The 15,507-nt window shown below is 40.1% G+C and overlaps 1 protein-coding gene across 2 annotated transcripts in view; it reads right to left on the reverse strand.

The window, feature by feature from the left end:
• The window catches only part of CDH2 (cadherin 2), a 117,835-nt gene that overhangs the window by 90,076 nt on the left and 12,252 nt on the right, over positions 1-15,507 (reverse strand). The window lies entirely within an intron of this gene.

Consider the following 15,507-nt stretch of genomic DNA (forward strand, 5'->3'; position numbering starts at 1 on the left):
ACTATGGGAGTCAGCTTTGCTTGCTTTGTTTTGTCTTGCAGATTTGCAGCAAGACTTACGACTCTCCTTGTCTGAAGAGACTGCCGCTTGTTTAGGGTTTTACTGCTGGACTGTCACAGCAGAGGCAGAGACACTGCACGAACAAGAGAAAAGATTAAAATGCTGCACATTGTTCTCGTATTTCACAGAAGGGCTTGAGTTAATGGTAAATATCCATGATTTATACATTCATAAAAAAAATGTAATCACAGTGAAAAGGTCATCTCATTTGCATACTAGATGCTCAAATCAACCACTCTGGTTCTGCATATCTAAAATGACAGCAAAGCAATACTGTTGGCCAGTGTGACATGGAGGATGAAAACCTCAGTATAGAATGAGCAATATTTACAGACACAGCTAGGATGCACTTCTGGTATGACAATTAAAATGATTCAGGCAGAAGATGCTGCTAAAGGAGGTGGTCTTGCAGCCCACAGTCCCATCTCCCTCTTCCCCCAGAAGCCACGGCGGCACAGCTGCGGGACAAGTTGATTCATCTGGCTGATCCAGGGGAGTATCATTCCTCTTTCGCTCCAGGGTAAGCCTGCCGTTTGATCAGCCCTATGCATTGATTCATACTGAGGCTGCACAACCACTACACCCAGCGCAGAAGAAGCATTTGGACTTCTGGGTAGGGCTACGAAGAGATGTGGGACTGCCCTTTCCAATGGGAATTTACCCTTAGATCACTTTAATTGTAATACAGAACTTCAGCCTTAAGACGCGAGAAGGCAAATCTGCCCAAGTTCCTCTATCACCAGTGAAGATACACTGGGTTGTCTTCTTCTCTGAAGTGTGACTCACATCAGGAAAGTAGTCCCTCATCAAAACAGCTCCTTCCCGCCACCCCCACATCCACCACCCTTTGCTCCTGCTACCTCTTACAGTACCAAAAGACAGACCAAGCTTTAATTTAGCTACCTCGTCCACAGCAATGCAAGGGCCTCTGCACCAAACCTCCCAATGCATTTGGGTCTGGGAGAGCGAGGCACAAGTGGGACTAGTATCAGCAAACCTTATTTTACTGCACATCTGTTTTATGTTTGTCTCTCGTTAGCAACATACGCTTCTCTATTTGGGAGCTGCTCCTGTGCAAGTCTTATATGCTCTAAACTGGGGGAACTGTACTCTTACTGTGAGGGAGCTTGGGGCAATCAATCTCCTAAATTGTCCTCCTAATATTCCTGGCCATTGTCAATAACCGCACATGACAGCATCTTTTAAATCTTTCAATCACAGACAAGTTAACTGTCGTCTTTTTTTTTGTTTGTTTGTTTTAAAGCCATGATACTGCCTGGAACCTGCAACATCCATCTTGGAGGGCTTTGGACACCTGATGATTCAAGTCATAGAACCACTAAAAATTCTGCAGCCTGCAGCAAAAACATTTTACAAGCTAAACTTTACTTTTCATATTCACTATAGTGAAGAAAATTTATTTTGAATGTTTTGTAGGAGCATCAATTCAAAAGATGAGAAATACCATGTTCCTCTGCATGCATGTGAATTTGGAAAGGCAGTAAAGACACTGCGTATAAGAGAGTATTAACCCCCCAATCATTTTATCAGAACAGGTACATTCTGAAACAACTCAAAACCACTTGCCTGTCCTTTACTGAGTATGACAGACCTGACTGTCCTCTTGGCACCTCCAGTTCTTTCCAAAGACTTATCTAATATTACCATTTTGTTAATAAAACATTTTACCTTTTGTTGCTGGAAAATTAGCAAAATTAACATAAAGTATGTGATATAAAATGAGTAATGGTATCAACACAGCTTGCATTTATCACACAAAGGTGACCTTTTCCCCTCTCTTAGTTTATGGCACAGTACACTCAGAATTCAATTTATCCTGTGGCAGATCAGTGCACGGCTAGCAAAAATTTTAAAATGAAAGACAGCAAGATTCTTACTAAAGCAATAATACAAAGAGAGACTTGAGAAGTCTAACACCAAATAAAAACAAAGACCTCTAAGGAAACAAACCATGTTTTGACCTTCAGTGACATTTTGACACTAGGTATAGCCTGGAAAATTCTCTGCATCATAAATACATGTGGCTGACAGACATTATTAAAACACTTGTGTAACAGCTTATCAAACAATTTACCTATCTCTACACCTTCTACAAAGCTATGCTTTACAAGACGGTATTGCAATCAAAAAACGCATGTATGGAACTACATAAAACCCTTAGCAGACTCTGCTCATCTGCTAGGCTCACATTCACAATATTTTAATTGCTTGCAAATTAAAAACATCAACTCTGACCCAGAGGAATAAACAGACCACCTCCAACACCCCCAATCAGGAAACAAAACAACAACAAAGTATCCCAAAACTCTTTCAGATTTCTAACTAAAGCAATTATCAGTTTATTTCATGGCATTTTCAAAAAGAAGTCATCATGAAAGCACATAGCATCCAGTTCACAGATAACCTAGGAGTTCATATTACAGGATTTTCACAGTTTGTGGAGGAAACTAAAAAAGGTTATTCAATTCCTACGTGAGGTGAAAAAAAAAAAAAATCTTCAAACATAAATTTCATTTTGATTCATTCCAGAAAAACAGGCACCTTCCTATCCCCCGCAATGATCCTTACCGGGGAACTGGAGCACGGAGTTCATTACAGCGTATTGATCTGCCAAAGGGGCCCACATTCATCGATCGGCTCCAGCTAAGCCCCGTGCTGCTTGCGAGGCCATGCATGGTGCGCAGCTGTGGATCACTCAGCAAGATGAGCAACACAACCCATTTTCCTCCCCAGGTGGACCCAGGCAGAGCATCCTTCTACGGTATGCAACAGAAGTCACACAACTGCCTTTGAGCAGACAGCAGGGAGTCTTAAAAACCAGCTTTTTCCAAGATCTTACTCAGTTACCCTACAAAAAGTTTAAGTACCATGCGGAAGTTGACAGTCACTTACAGGAACAAGTGTTCAGAGCTAGCTTACTTCTTCAGTCTATTATTGATGTCCTGCGTGATAAAAGAGGCTTCAAAAATTAAGCATCTTTGTGTACTTTTATTGTACACACAACTCAGTACTATGACTCAATAACTTTCCTCTGCATTTGAAATCAGCTGTAATATAAAACCCACAGACTCGGAGATGGTGGCCACCTTAAGCCAGGCTTCATTCCTGTGCTATGACCCGCTGTCCTGGTTTCAGCTGGGATAGAGTTGATTGTCTTCCTAGTAGCTGGTACAGTGCTATGTTTTGAGTTCAGTATGTGAAGAATGTTGATAACACTGATGTTTTCAGTTGTTGCTCAGTAGTGTTTAGACTAAAGTCAAGGATTTTTCAGCTTCTCATGCCCAGCCAGCGAGAAAGCTGGAGGGGCACAAGAAGTTGGCACAGGACACAGCCAGGGCACCTGACCCAAACTGGCCAACAGTGTATTCCATACCATGTGACGTCCCATCTAGTATAGGAACTGGGAAGTGGGGGCAGGGATTCTCCGCTCGGGGACTGTCTGGGTGTCGGTCGGTGGGTGGTGAGCAATTGCACTGCGCATCATTTGTACATTCCAATCCTTTCATTATTGCTGTTGTCATTTTATTAGTGTTATCATTATCAGTTTCTTCTTTTCTGTTCTATTAAACTGTTCTTATCTCAACCCACACGTTTTGCTTCTTTTTTCCAATTTTCTCCCCCATCCCACTGGGTGGGGGGGGAGTGAGTGAGCAGCTGCGTGGTGTTTAGTTGCTGGCTGGGGTTAAACCACGACACCTGCCCAGCAGACCAAAGCAGCCACGCAAAGCGTTACTGGGATCACAACATACATTTCTCTCACGCAAAACTGGGTCCTAAAGCCAGGTGCACCTGTGCTTTTGCAGGTTTTGTCTCCTTTAAACAACAAATCCACTGAAGGCTAACAAGATCTTTCATTTTAGTGACTACTTTGGCTTTTTGATAGTTTTTTTTGTTGTTCAGCATTGATAAATTACAGAGCCTTTATTGCAAAAATCAGGAGGAGGAAATAACTAACAGATCATTTGCAGTTGTAACAACTGATAAAATCACCTTCTCTGAGGAAAAAAAAGATCCATTTTTATAAATAATGACATGTATCATTCTCAAATATTTAATTTGCACACAAGCATAATGACAAGATTTTAATTAAATGAGACTTGACACCATCAGAAGTGGAGATGTGACGTGCAGGGTAAGAATGAGAGGGGTTTCTTTTGTTGGTTGGTTGTTTAAGTTTCAATGCGATACGGACTTCATTACAGTTCTGGGAAACAGGCTGAATCAAATACAGGTAGACAAAACCACCTTCGACACCTGAAATGCTAGAGGTGCTTTTTGCTCCAAGCTGTTAAAAAGCCTGCCCTAATATATCTCAGCTCTGCATAAATGCACTCCAAGACATTAGAATTTCACTCCATTTCATTGCTTCTCTCTTCTAGACAGTCTAGAAAGCACTGTGATATTGACCTTCTCCACCTACCTTCATACACACAAACACTCCCTGCCCGGATGTGCTGCCCCAGTTTCCACTAATTTCAGCAGTATTTCTGCTCTTATATAATAAGTACCTTTTCAACATAAACCTCTTCAGAAAAAAAAAAAAAAAACAACCAAGTAAGGCTGTTTTTACATAACCTACCAAGCAGCTATCAGTTAGTGGCTACTGGATGCAGATGACAGACTGGATCTGAACCTCTGACCTCCAAGGGACCTACACTCCCCCATTAGCCATCCCCTGAGAACCAAATTAATCAATTTTTTATAAAAGCACAAACATGCACTAAAGCACTGTAAAGGGAAAATTGCGGTTATTTGAACAGAAACGTGCACACTGAATTGGAAAGCCGAAGACTTTCACTGCCGTATTATTTCTATGGTGTAAAAAGCGTACTGGCTGCTTCATAGAAAACACAGGTTTTTGTGTTTTGGTTTTGGTTGGGTTTTTTCCCTTGAAGAACCCAGACAATAACCAGCACAGAAAGCTAAATCTATGCAAACAATAATTGGATTTAATGAATGCACAGTGATAAGAATTTGATTTAGGGAAGTACATTCCAAAGAACTTTTAGCATAAAAGATGATTATGAACAACAAATACCATGGAAGCTGACCCACTGCTGCAGTCACACTTCCATCTGTCAACAAACAATAAGCCTACAGAGGGTAGGAAGCAAGTTACCAGTGTGTCAATGACTGAGAGATGTTTTATAGATTAGACAATAAAGGGCTTAAAAAGACCCTGAAATCTAAATTTTTAATGTAAGATCTTTATCTAACTTTCCCCACAACAGTTCTTATGCAACAGCTTTATTGTGTGGTTCTCCTTTGTAGAAAAATAAGTTCACAGATTGTTAAGCCAGGCATTAAGTTAAATTCAAGTTTAAGAACCTGCAGTCTATGCAGCAGAAAACCCTACAACACAAACACCAATAATATTTTACCCAACCAGTTTCTGGCACAAGGCTTGAAAGTTAAATGGCTATACCATACAGCAATAATTTTAATAATGAACATAAACATGATCCAAATCCAGGAAAGTCAACAGAATAATTTCCACCAATTCAGCTACACATCAGATCCTATGAGCACAACTAGTTGACAAAACCTGAAAGAAATGAAGACAGGAAAAGCCTCATACACACTCAGTATTACGTTACTAATGCTTAAAAGCCACTCACTTGTGGAAGAAAAGGGATTCCCCCCCCCCCCTTTTCATGTGCTTGAACCAAAATATTGACCTAATGTAACCAGTGAGCCACCATTAATAAAAGCTCCATGCTGAAAAACAACTAAGAGCTTACCCTCCACCCACATATAATTTTGATACAGGTATGCTAAATGCAGAAACCAAAGTCTATTTACATAGATGTTTTGCTTCTATTTGATTGCCAGTTTACTTGTATTTGAATATCAATTTGCAAGCTAATTAGAGAACATTGCTGAGCCCATTACAGAAAAATAGTGCTCCACCATTAACTGCAGTGCCATCTCACTAATTCCTTTAAAGACTGGCTTCAAACACCATCTTCATCTCCATTCAAAACAATTAGTGTACATTTATTTCACATTTTAAACTGCAGAGAATCAAATTTTTAAACACTTTAACAGATTGCACTGCTACTTTGATCGCTTGTATGTTACGAATTATGCTTTTAGGGATTCGTAACTTTCGTCTTGAAGAGAACGTTAAACTGGAACTCACAGAGGGTCTTAAATAATTCCTCTTCTCTACAATCTGAGAGGCATGTGCCATTAACTTTCAAAACCAAAGAAAACCTACTTCTTAAAAGGCAGCACACTGCACAAGAAAGAGCTTGCTCCTGCAGGCGAGCAGACAAGATCGTAATATCTGGCACTACTCACAGGTCTGGCAAAACACAGCAAACAGTAAAAGGGAAGAGAAAAAATTCAAAATGGGCCGGTTTCTGAAGCTCTACGGGCAGCTCAGAGAAGGAGGAGATGCACCCGAGCCATGCTGTGCTGCTCCTCTGTCTGGAGCATCAGTGCCCACCGGCAGGCAGGGGCTGCAGCGGGACAAGGGACAGCAGCCGTGGGCAGCGTCGGGTGCCCTGGTTCTCCAGGATTATCTGCAGCTGGGCTGGCAGGTTAATGGGATTGCTCGCTGTCATCTGCACCTCGGCTAAGAACCGCCGGTGCAATTCACCACTACGCTTGGACGGGGCTGGGATGCAGCAGGCCGCAAGGGACAGACAGGGAGCTGATCTTCAGCTGCCCAATCCTGGAATAAATTAAAACAGCAAGAAGAAAGCTCTCAGTTGCACTGCAGAGAAAAAAAGGGAAAAAACAAAACAACAAAAAAGTGTAACAGAGAACCTAACGCAGTGCAGTCTCATTCAGCTATGAACTCCTTTTCTCTCATCACCCCTAACAGACCCCTTTTCTCATTGATTTATACCCTTTTCCACAGCAGGTCCCAGTAAATCAACAAAGCAAGCTGACTCAGGGGAGAACTAGCCCACCACAAAAAGCAGGTACAGTTTTGTGTCAGATCAGCTTGCTGATCTAACTCACTCATCCTGCAGCCACATCACTTGTGATGTATTTATAACTCAAGGAAAGAAAGTTGCATTTTTGGTATATCTTCCTAGCTTTACTTAAGGCTGATATTTTCACATGCACTTAAACTGCACATTTATAATCAAAGTGAGAAACAATGAAAAAAACATTACTGGTACCAGTTCACCTGTAGCAAGAAGCTGCAGTGGGTTTCGAGGCCACTCTATAGACATTGATCGACTCCAAGCACTCAAACCCAATGCTTCCTCCGTAACAGTGGACAAGCCATGATGTGCAGCTATAGGCACTTTTTTAGTGAACCTCATATCCTGGCTGTAAGATCAGTTTGTCTTCAAAAGGCTCTTCCTTGTGCATGTTCTGATCTTGGCTAAATACTCAGATAATTAAGTTTCTTGGCATTAGTATAAATTGCAAAACAAAGGGAGATGTGGGCATCATGTTGTCATTCTGATGTCAAAAAGGCCTAGCAGTTTCTCCTAGAAAAGCTTCTCAGCACTGTCTGTTCACTTGATTCACTTTGGTGGGTCCTTGGCATTTCCCGTAGCATAGATATCAGATGCCCATGACTAGGTCCAACTGGATGTCATGAGGAAATCTGAAAGTACTCCAAGATACTTTCCTTCCTACCTAACGTTGCTTCTGCCCTCTTCTTTCAACCAATGCCAAGTTTCTCTGTTCTTTCTGGAGTTGTGGAACACCTGTGCTTTCCTCTCCCCCTTGAACTACAGCAGGGTCTCTATTTATTCCTCCACCCATTCCAGCACCTTTCATCACCCAGATTCTTCTGCTTCCATCCTTTGCCAAGCCTCAGCCCCATTCTCCACTCCAGAGTTTCACCCCACTCATTCCCCAATGTTACTCTCCTTGCCCTCTGAAGGACAAATCACCCAGCTGGGGTATATGGAGAGGAGTGGAACACCATCTATGTTGTGTCACATTGGGAAGATCTAAAGGGTACCAAAGGCCAGTTACTCCTTCTACAGCCTAATTAGAAGATAATAGCAACTCTAGTCATTTCCCTTCCATCCAAAATCTGACACTGTTCCCTTGCATCTTCCTTCTGTCCATCCTATCTTCTCAGTTCAGCAGGGCTGACTCCGATGCCTAGAACATGCCCTGAAAGTTTGGAAGTGAACTCTTCCAAAAGTTATCATTTCCAGATTAAAAAATGCCCCCATGTTGAGTGTCACAAGTTCAACCAAAAACAATGAATCTGCCTCACTGCATTCCACCAAAATCAGAGCAGTTCAAACTGTACTTTGATTTGATTGACATCCAAGTCTTCAACACAGTAGTATTTCATTTAATGTAGTTATTAAGTGTTCAAGTACTACTGGAATTTATCTCTATTTAGTATTGTAATATGTTCTGTAATAAAGGGCATTTTCCTATAATATCAGTTCAATAGGATGCTCTAGTGAATTTGTCTTCTGCATTGTTAGAAAGATGACAAGTCAACAAAAGATGTATTGTAGTCTTAAGCGAGAATTTGAATGTGTAATTATACATACCATGTGTCTCACATTATGCTAACACAGATGGCCTCACCTGAGTTTTTGCTCCATGTATTCCATATACTGATCTACCCACATAAAGAATTTTTTTTTTTTAATACAGCTGTTGCAAGCAGCAGCAACTTTTCTTCTATCACTAAATAAATCTCCCATAACTAAGGGCACCTTTGTCTGCTGGGGAGGCTTTCTGCACAGCTTTGCAACCACCATTCCTTCCAGCCTCCCCTAGAGCAAGGGTCAGCCTTGGAGAAGGCTCGAACTATAGCAATTCCAAGAGAAATAATGGCCCCTTGGGAATCGAGGACAGATGGCATAGTTTAAAACTGAGCTAAGGCTACACTAAATGGTGCTAGAAACAGTATAAAGCTAGACCCAGCTTCAGCAGCAGAAACAAACATCTCCTTTGCCATCCCCTGTTGAGCCATGCCCAGAGCTTACTGGGGCAGCTGACAACTCAGCTCTCATAATTCATATTTCTGCACACAGAAAGGACACTACATTTGAGATCCTCATAAGTAACCAGCTGAATATAGGAAAAGGGAATAAGTACTAATTAATTTAGTGCATTCCAAGTAAATGCACCATAAACAGAAATGACTGTCAGAGCTGGACTAATTAACCAATTTACACGTCCCAGAACACTGTAACTCTTCAGGATTTCTATCATTTCTCTCTAAATGTATTTTTCTCTTTTTCAAGAAGTAGTTATAAGAGTCTACACTGGAAACAGAAGCAGTGTTCCTTTTGCAGGAAATAAGCATAAGTCAAGTTTCTTCTCTGGAAGAAGTGGACAGAATAGTGTATTTAGAATTTTTTTTAACTACAAAATATATTTCCACCTCTAACCCAAATATTCCATAAAAGGAAAACATTTTGTTTAGTACATGTTTATAGGTTTCTTTTAGAATGACTTCTTATCTAGAAGTCAAATGATAAATTCTTTGACACTGGATATACAAATTGATCTACATACTACAATTCCATGCCAGCTTTAGGGTCCACCAAGGGATAATGGAGTTACATTTCTGAAACGTTTGTCCTTTGCGTGCATCCAAAACACCACTGAATTTCATTATTTACATTTATTCTGTTTATATATATTTAATGTTCTACATACAACCTTGCAATGAGAAAATAACAACATTAATTAGTAACTTAATACTGAAGAGTAAGATCGGATACCACGTACAGATCAGACGTACAAGTTTACAGAAATTAAAGTGAGAAAAAAGGAGACACCACTCAGATATTTTGCCACTGATCAGCAAGGTGAACATATGTTAGTATACTCTAGGATATATTCTATGTTTAACTAAGCAGTGGGGAAAAGACAGTAAGGAAACCCCATCTCAAGAAAAGCAATCTCTTGCTTCAACAAAAGAAAGCGCTGATTTTCAGGGGACAAGTCTCTGAGAATACATTAAGAGCTTTGTGTGTGAATAGACAACAGGCATCATAAAACAGGCACTGTGCTAGTGTAGTTAAAGCAAACAGAAGAACCTCTTCCAATCCAGGATAGCAAGCTCAATACTGACACAGGAGAATTTAGGATGCTGTGAGGTACGGAAAGAGGACAAAGAGGAAAGCTGTTTGAGAAAAGAAGAAAAGGATTAAAAAGGCAAGAGACTAAGTATCTGAATGCAACTGTAACATAAAATAAATCAACAAGGCACAGCATCACCAAGTAACGGCATTAAAATTTATTCTGCTTCACATGAAGAGGGCAAAACTAAACCTACTAAATGTTAAGCAGGACTGGAAAAATATATAAATATATTCCCAACATAAGCTTCTGGGAAAAAAAAAAATTCTCACTCCCACTAAGTCTTAGAATAACTAGAAGGACAGTGTTTTGGTGTTTTGTGAGGTTTTGGGGTTGTTTGGGGGGGGGGGGGGCAGGGTACAGGAAGAGCATTTCAGAAAACAACACATTTGGGAAGAATCGAAACATTTTTTTACCAGCTTGCCAGCAGCTCATAGAGAGACCCCATCCATCTGAGATTCTTTGGCTGTCTGCCTGGAAGGAACTTGTCAACTTGTCTTTTTGCTTAAGGCAAGGAGACTTCAAACAAAGTGGTTACCATTTTCATTTTTTTTTCATGGAAAAAATTTTTTTGTGGGGAAAGACTGATTTCCCTCTTGGAGAATACAATTCTGCTAAAAACACTTTCCCTGGCCCTACTGTTAACATACACTAGGATATCAAAGCCACCAGTGCATGCTACCATAGTAAAAATACAATTTTATAAGAGTTGTTTATAGAAAGGAACAAGACATAAGCCTTAAAAAATGTGCTGCTGTCTTCAGTTTTAAGCATGATGACTTTTTTAAAAGGAATTTTATTCTTAGGTAATGATGAGCATTTTTATACACAGAATGATATAACACCACTAGCAGCAAATAAAGCTGAGTGGCTTCACCTGGGACAGACAGTGCCCATGCAACCTCCACTACATCATGAAGAAACATTAGTTACTTTTAAATGCCAGGCAATGCCTGAGCACCACATTCCCAGCAATGCATTTCTGGGTTGTTTCAGACCAACCGGTATTTTCAATGGTAAACTACAATATAAGTCAGTGGGAATGTCAAAATCAAGTTTTGTCACTCAGTTTGAATGCATCAAAACAAATACTATTTTCTAAGCATTTCACTGCTAAAAAGAGAAAAGGCAGCAGGGACACCACGGTTCTGTTTAAGCATACAAGATCTTACAGCAAAAACCTAAACGAGTATGAGTGAGAGTTTACCCCCGATAAATCGGCTAACCCCATTCATTTTATGGTTTCAAGAGCACTTGGTACCAGGCTCAAAGAGGAGAGAAGGTGTAAGCGTGCCTCTTTTAGCAAAACCATCAGCTCGCTCTGGCTTAAATGGCTCATGAAACTGTGCTGTTACTCACCCATAATCACTGCTTATCTCAGTGATCAACACTGAAACATTTTTTTCTTTATCATTGTGCAACTCAAAGAGCTTAGAAATATTTTATAATTACACAATGCAATGTATCGAAGGATACATTTAAGAATCTTCTCTAGACAATGCATTTGCTTAGCAAAAAACTAAAATCATGCATTTAGTAACAGGACAATGTTAAAGTCTGAAAGATAAGAAACTGCTAAAATAAATTATCAAGAGTATGAATCTCTAACTTTAAGATTCTGCAAATAACCATTCAAGTAACCTTCCTAGGTGAATGATTTTAGCAGAACCGCATTATTTGTATCTTAAAATTTGCAGGATATAGAACAAAGATTAGATAAACAGGCTACACATACATATCAAACTACCACAAACACTTTTTCCTGGATGAACTACAGAACTGCGATAAAACCAGCACAAGCAAGGGTATTTAATACATTGAACAGAACTCCCTCTTTAACTCAACCTCTTCTTCTCCTAATACTACATGCTATGTATGGTCCTCCAAAGAGTAATCACATTTTATTTACAGAAACATGTCGTAAGTCCTGTGTCTGTAAATCTGGGTTAAATATCTACTTCTACTAGGTGATGGCTGGTGAGTTATTTGCATACGATTTGGTTTTTTTTTTTTAATGTTGGAACATTTGAGTTCTAAAATACTTCAAAGTATATCAAATTCTAAAGGAACTGGAGGCCCAAATAACCCCACGGTTTTATCAGTAAGACAACTTTTAGAGGTGCAGGAGGTTTCTTTTGTTTCAGAAATTACTACTTTCTTTTTCCTCCCTTTACAGAAATGAAGGTAGTAGTTCTGAGCTCACCTAGTTCCTTGGTAAAAATCACCGTAATTTCACTGAAGTGACTGGTACCAAGTGGAACAAGACGTAAAACACTATAAATAAATTCAAAACTAGACCTACAGTACTTAGCTTACATATGTCTAGTGACCTGAGCACATTGCATCTTGAAGTCAGACTTGGCAGACTTTGTGCAAGACAAAGTGTAAGACATCAGCTTTGAAAGTCTACAAGGCTATGACCGGTGAACTGTCTGTATCACGGGAACACTATGCCAGAAGGAGACAACAGGACATAGCCTATACTCCAGGCTACCTCCTACACAGCTCAGTCGCTACCTACTAAGGGAGTAGTTTCCAACTTCTTTTGCTGTGACTTCCCAACTAACTGCATCTTTTCCCGACAAGGGATTCCCTGCTTCCTCATCCTGAAACCAAGGGCAGCTTTCTCTTTCTTTCCCTCTACCCACATTAATAAACGTGGGTTTTTTTTCCTTTTCCAATTTATGTTATTGTGAATATATTGCTTCACCAGTTTTTCACATTTGTGACAACTAAACACGTGGATACCAACTGAACATGTAGTGGCCTCTCATGCCCTCATGCACAGAAGGAGAAATTAGTAGATGCTGCCATACTATGCCAGCCGTATGAATTACCAAAGACATTATAATTATAAAGACTTTTTTTTTTTTAAATGCAATAGGAATAAGTCCCACCCTCCCTCAAAACCAAGCACCACCTGAATACAGAAATAAAGAGAAAACTTGTCAGAAAACATACAGTACCGTGTAGTGCATGGTGGAACCCTGCCTCATACTCTAAGGTAAAGATTTCTTATAATAATACTTTAAAACCCAGATACCCTATGTTACTGTAACAACTGAAAGGCACAGATCAACAAGTCATATGATAACTCTAATTTTATTTAAGTTTTGGTGAGTAAGATGGAAACTGAAGACCTTAAAAGAGGCTTGTCCCCAGCTGTGCAAGACAAAAGCAAATGAACAAGACAGATAATAAACATATGGTCATTTTCTTGGCCGTTATTTTAAGAAGTAACTTGTCAAGAAAGCATCAAGTCAAGTTCAAATCATTCTGCAGCTAGCTCAGAGGACCATAAAGCCTCTGTGCTTGTGGTATCAATGCACAAAACCAAAGAAAATGAAAGCTTTCACTTCTAAACCATACAGAAAACCTATAGTTATATGCCTCACTTCTGAATTCATACTAGTATAAGCATGCAGTTAGACAGGCAAGGCAACCAAGATCACAATCAGACCCATGGTTACCCCTAAGAAGCAAATGTCACGCAACTATACGTAACTTGCAATGTCATCTGAATCCAGTTTAATAACCAGAAAATAGGCTTTTGACAACAATAGTATTTCAAAATGACAGTGTAATTAAATTTAAGTCAAAGCTATGCAATGACGGACCGTATGTTTATGTGTAACTAGCAAATTATATGCTTTTAAGCATGTCAGAATTTTCAAAAGAATTAACTACTGCAGTAATTCAGCTGAGGAAATGCTAGTAGGAAAAAAACCTCCCCCAGGTCATTTTTCAACCAGCTGATATGATGTGATACATACTGTATGCCTCATACAGTTTTTCCAATTCCTACTTTCATAAAATACTATGCATTTTAATACCATTCAAGGACAAACCAACAGTCATGCTTCACTCACTTCTGAGAAGCAAGGGAAGGGACTGTGTGAACACGATGAGTAATGAGAAAGGAAGTCAGTCTGCCATCCTACATCACTAGTTCAGACTCAGTTAAGGCTGGTCAGTCATTATCATCAGATTTGCATGAGCAATGCCAACAGAGAATTAGTGGGCAGTCCACTGTGGTTCCTAGCTGGTGGGGAAAAAAAGGGGAGAAATTGCAGAAAAGGTCTTGATTGCATGAAGAGTGAAGAGAACTTTCACAGGACAGGGTAGATCTCAAAACTTCTGTGATCTCCATTTTAAGATGAACTGACAGCATGATCATTAACCAGTAACAAACATTTGGTGGTTTCAAGGCGGGTACCTTTGGAAAGCACTTGCCCACGGTGCTCTGTCCCTGTTTCTGCCCCTCTCTGGGTTTGTGCATCACCTACCAAAGGAGTTCTCAGCGCTGACGTCTATTGGAGGAGTCTATAGTAGAGTCATCTGTTAACACCCATTTGGTGGGAAAGCAAGGAAAATTCTCTTTCCTCTATTATTTTCTCGATTGGCAGAACATTTGCTTTAATACGTGAATTTGTAAGCTATCCTTTAATAAAAAAAAAAAGGTTGTGGTGGTACAATATACTGCCTTGAAACCGAACAGAAAAAGCTTTAATAACTCAAGTTTAAATACACTAAAGCTAATCAATTCATCCTGCATTCAAGTTTCCATTATACTTCTAAAAAAGCACAAAACAGGTCTGTAAAATATAATTAAGGAGAGACTGCTACATACAGCATGTAAAATCAAGACTACAACTTTCACTTCATTTGTTCTGCAGACTCATTAGAATTTTTTCATTTAAATGTCTTGATCTGTGTAACTATATTTATATGTGAAAGAAACAACAAATTAAATTAAATTAGTCCTTATTTCAGATGTATTTGAAACCGTCTAAAACTGATGTTCTTAGTCAGTTCCACAATTTCCAAATTAGATGGGGAAAAAAAAAAATGTTAGTAGTTCAGAAAACAGCCAAATTAATGCACATTTTTTAAAATGTTCTACTTCCACAAACTTGTATACTGAAGCTTCACTGGTTGGGGAACGTATAAAAGATTCAGAGCATGTGCCTCTGTGTCCTACAGCTAACTACTCTATCCCTGACAAATAGAGACACAAAAAGAGCAACGACCCGAATTTCCAACTGGGACGACCCGCAAGCAGATGTACTGACTGCAGTGCATCCCCAGCGGAGGCAAGGGTTTGCACTTGCTGAGAGCTCAGGAGCAGGTCATCCTCAGCCTGGGCACCGTGCCATTCAGATGTAGGTAGGTGCCAGGGTGAGAGCAGCACACTGTCCACGAGACAGCACCCACACCGACTGTCCTGCCTCTCCTGGCACGGCTCCTCGCAGAGCCCGCAGTGCTGCGGTCACTGACCGAGGGCTCATGGGGAACCACTCTCCTGCGTTGCTGCCTGTCCCGTGTCTTGCTTTCCATAGGTTGCCAGGAAAAAGCAGTAAGGGAACTATCTCTGCATTAATGCGAGCGCTA

Source organism: Harpia harpyja, chromosome 5 (genome assembly GCF_026419915.1).
Source record: "Harpia harpyja isolate bHarHar1 chromosome 5, bHarHar1 primary haplotype, whole genome shotgun sequence".
Taxonomy (NCBI): domain Eukaryota; kingdom Metazoa; phylum Chordata; class Aves; order Accipitriformes; family Accipitridae; genus Harpia; species Harpia harpyja.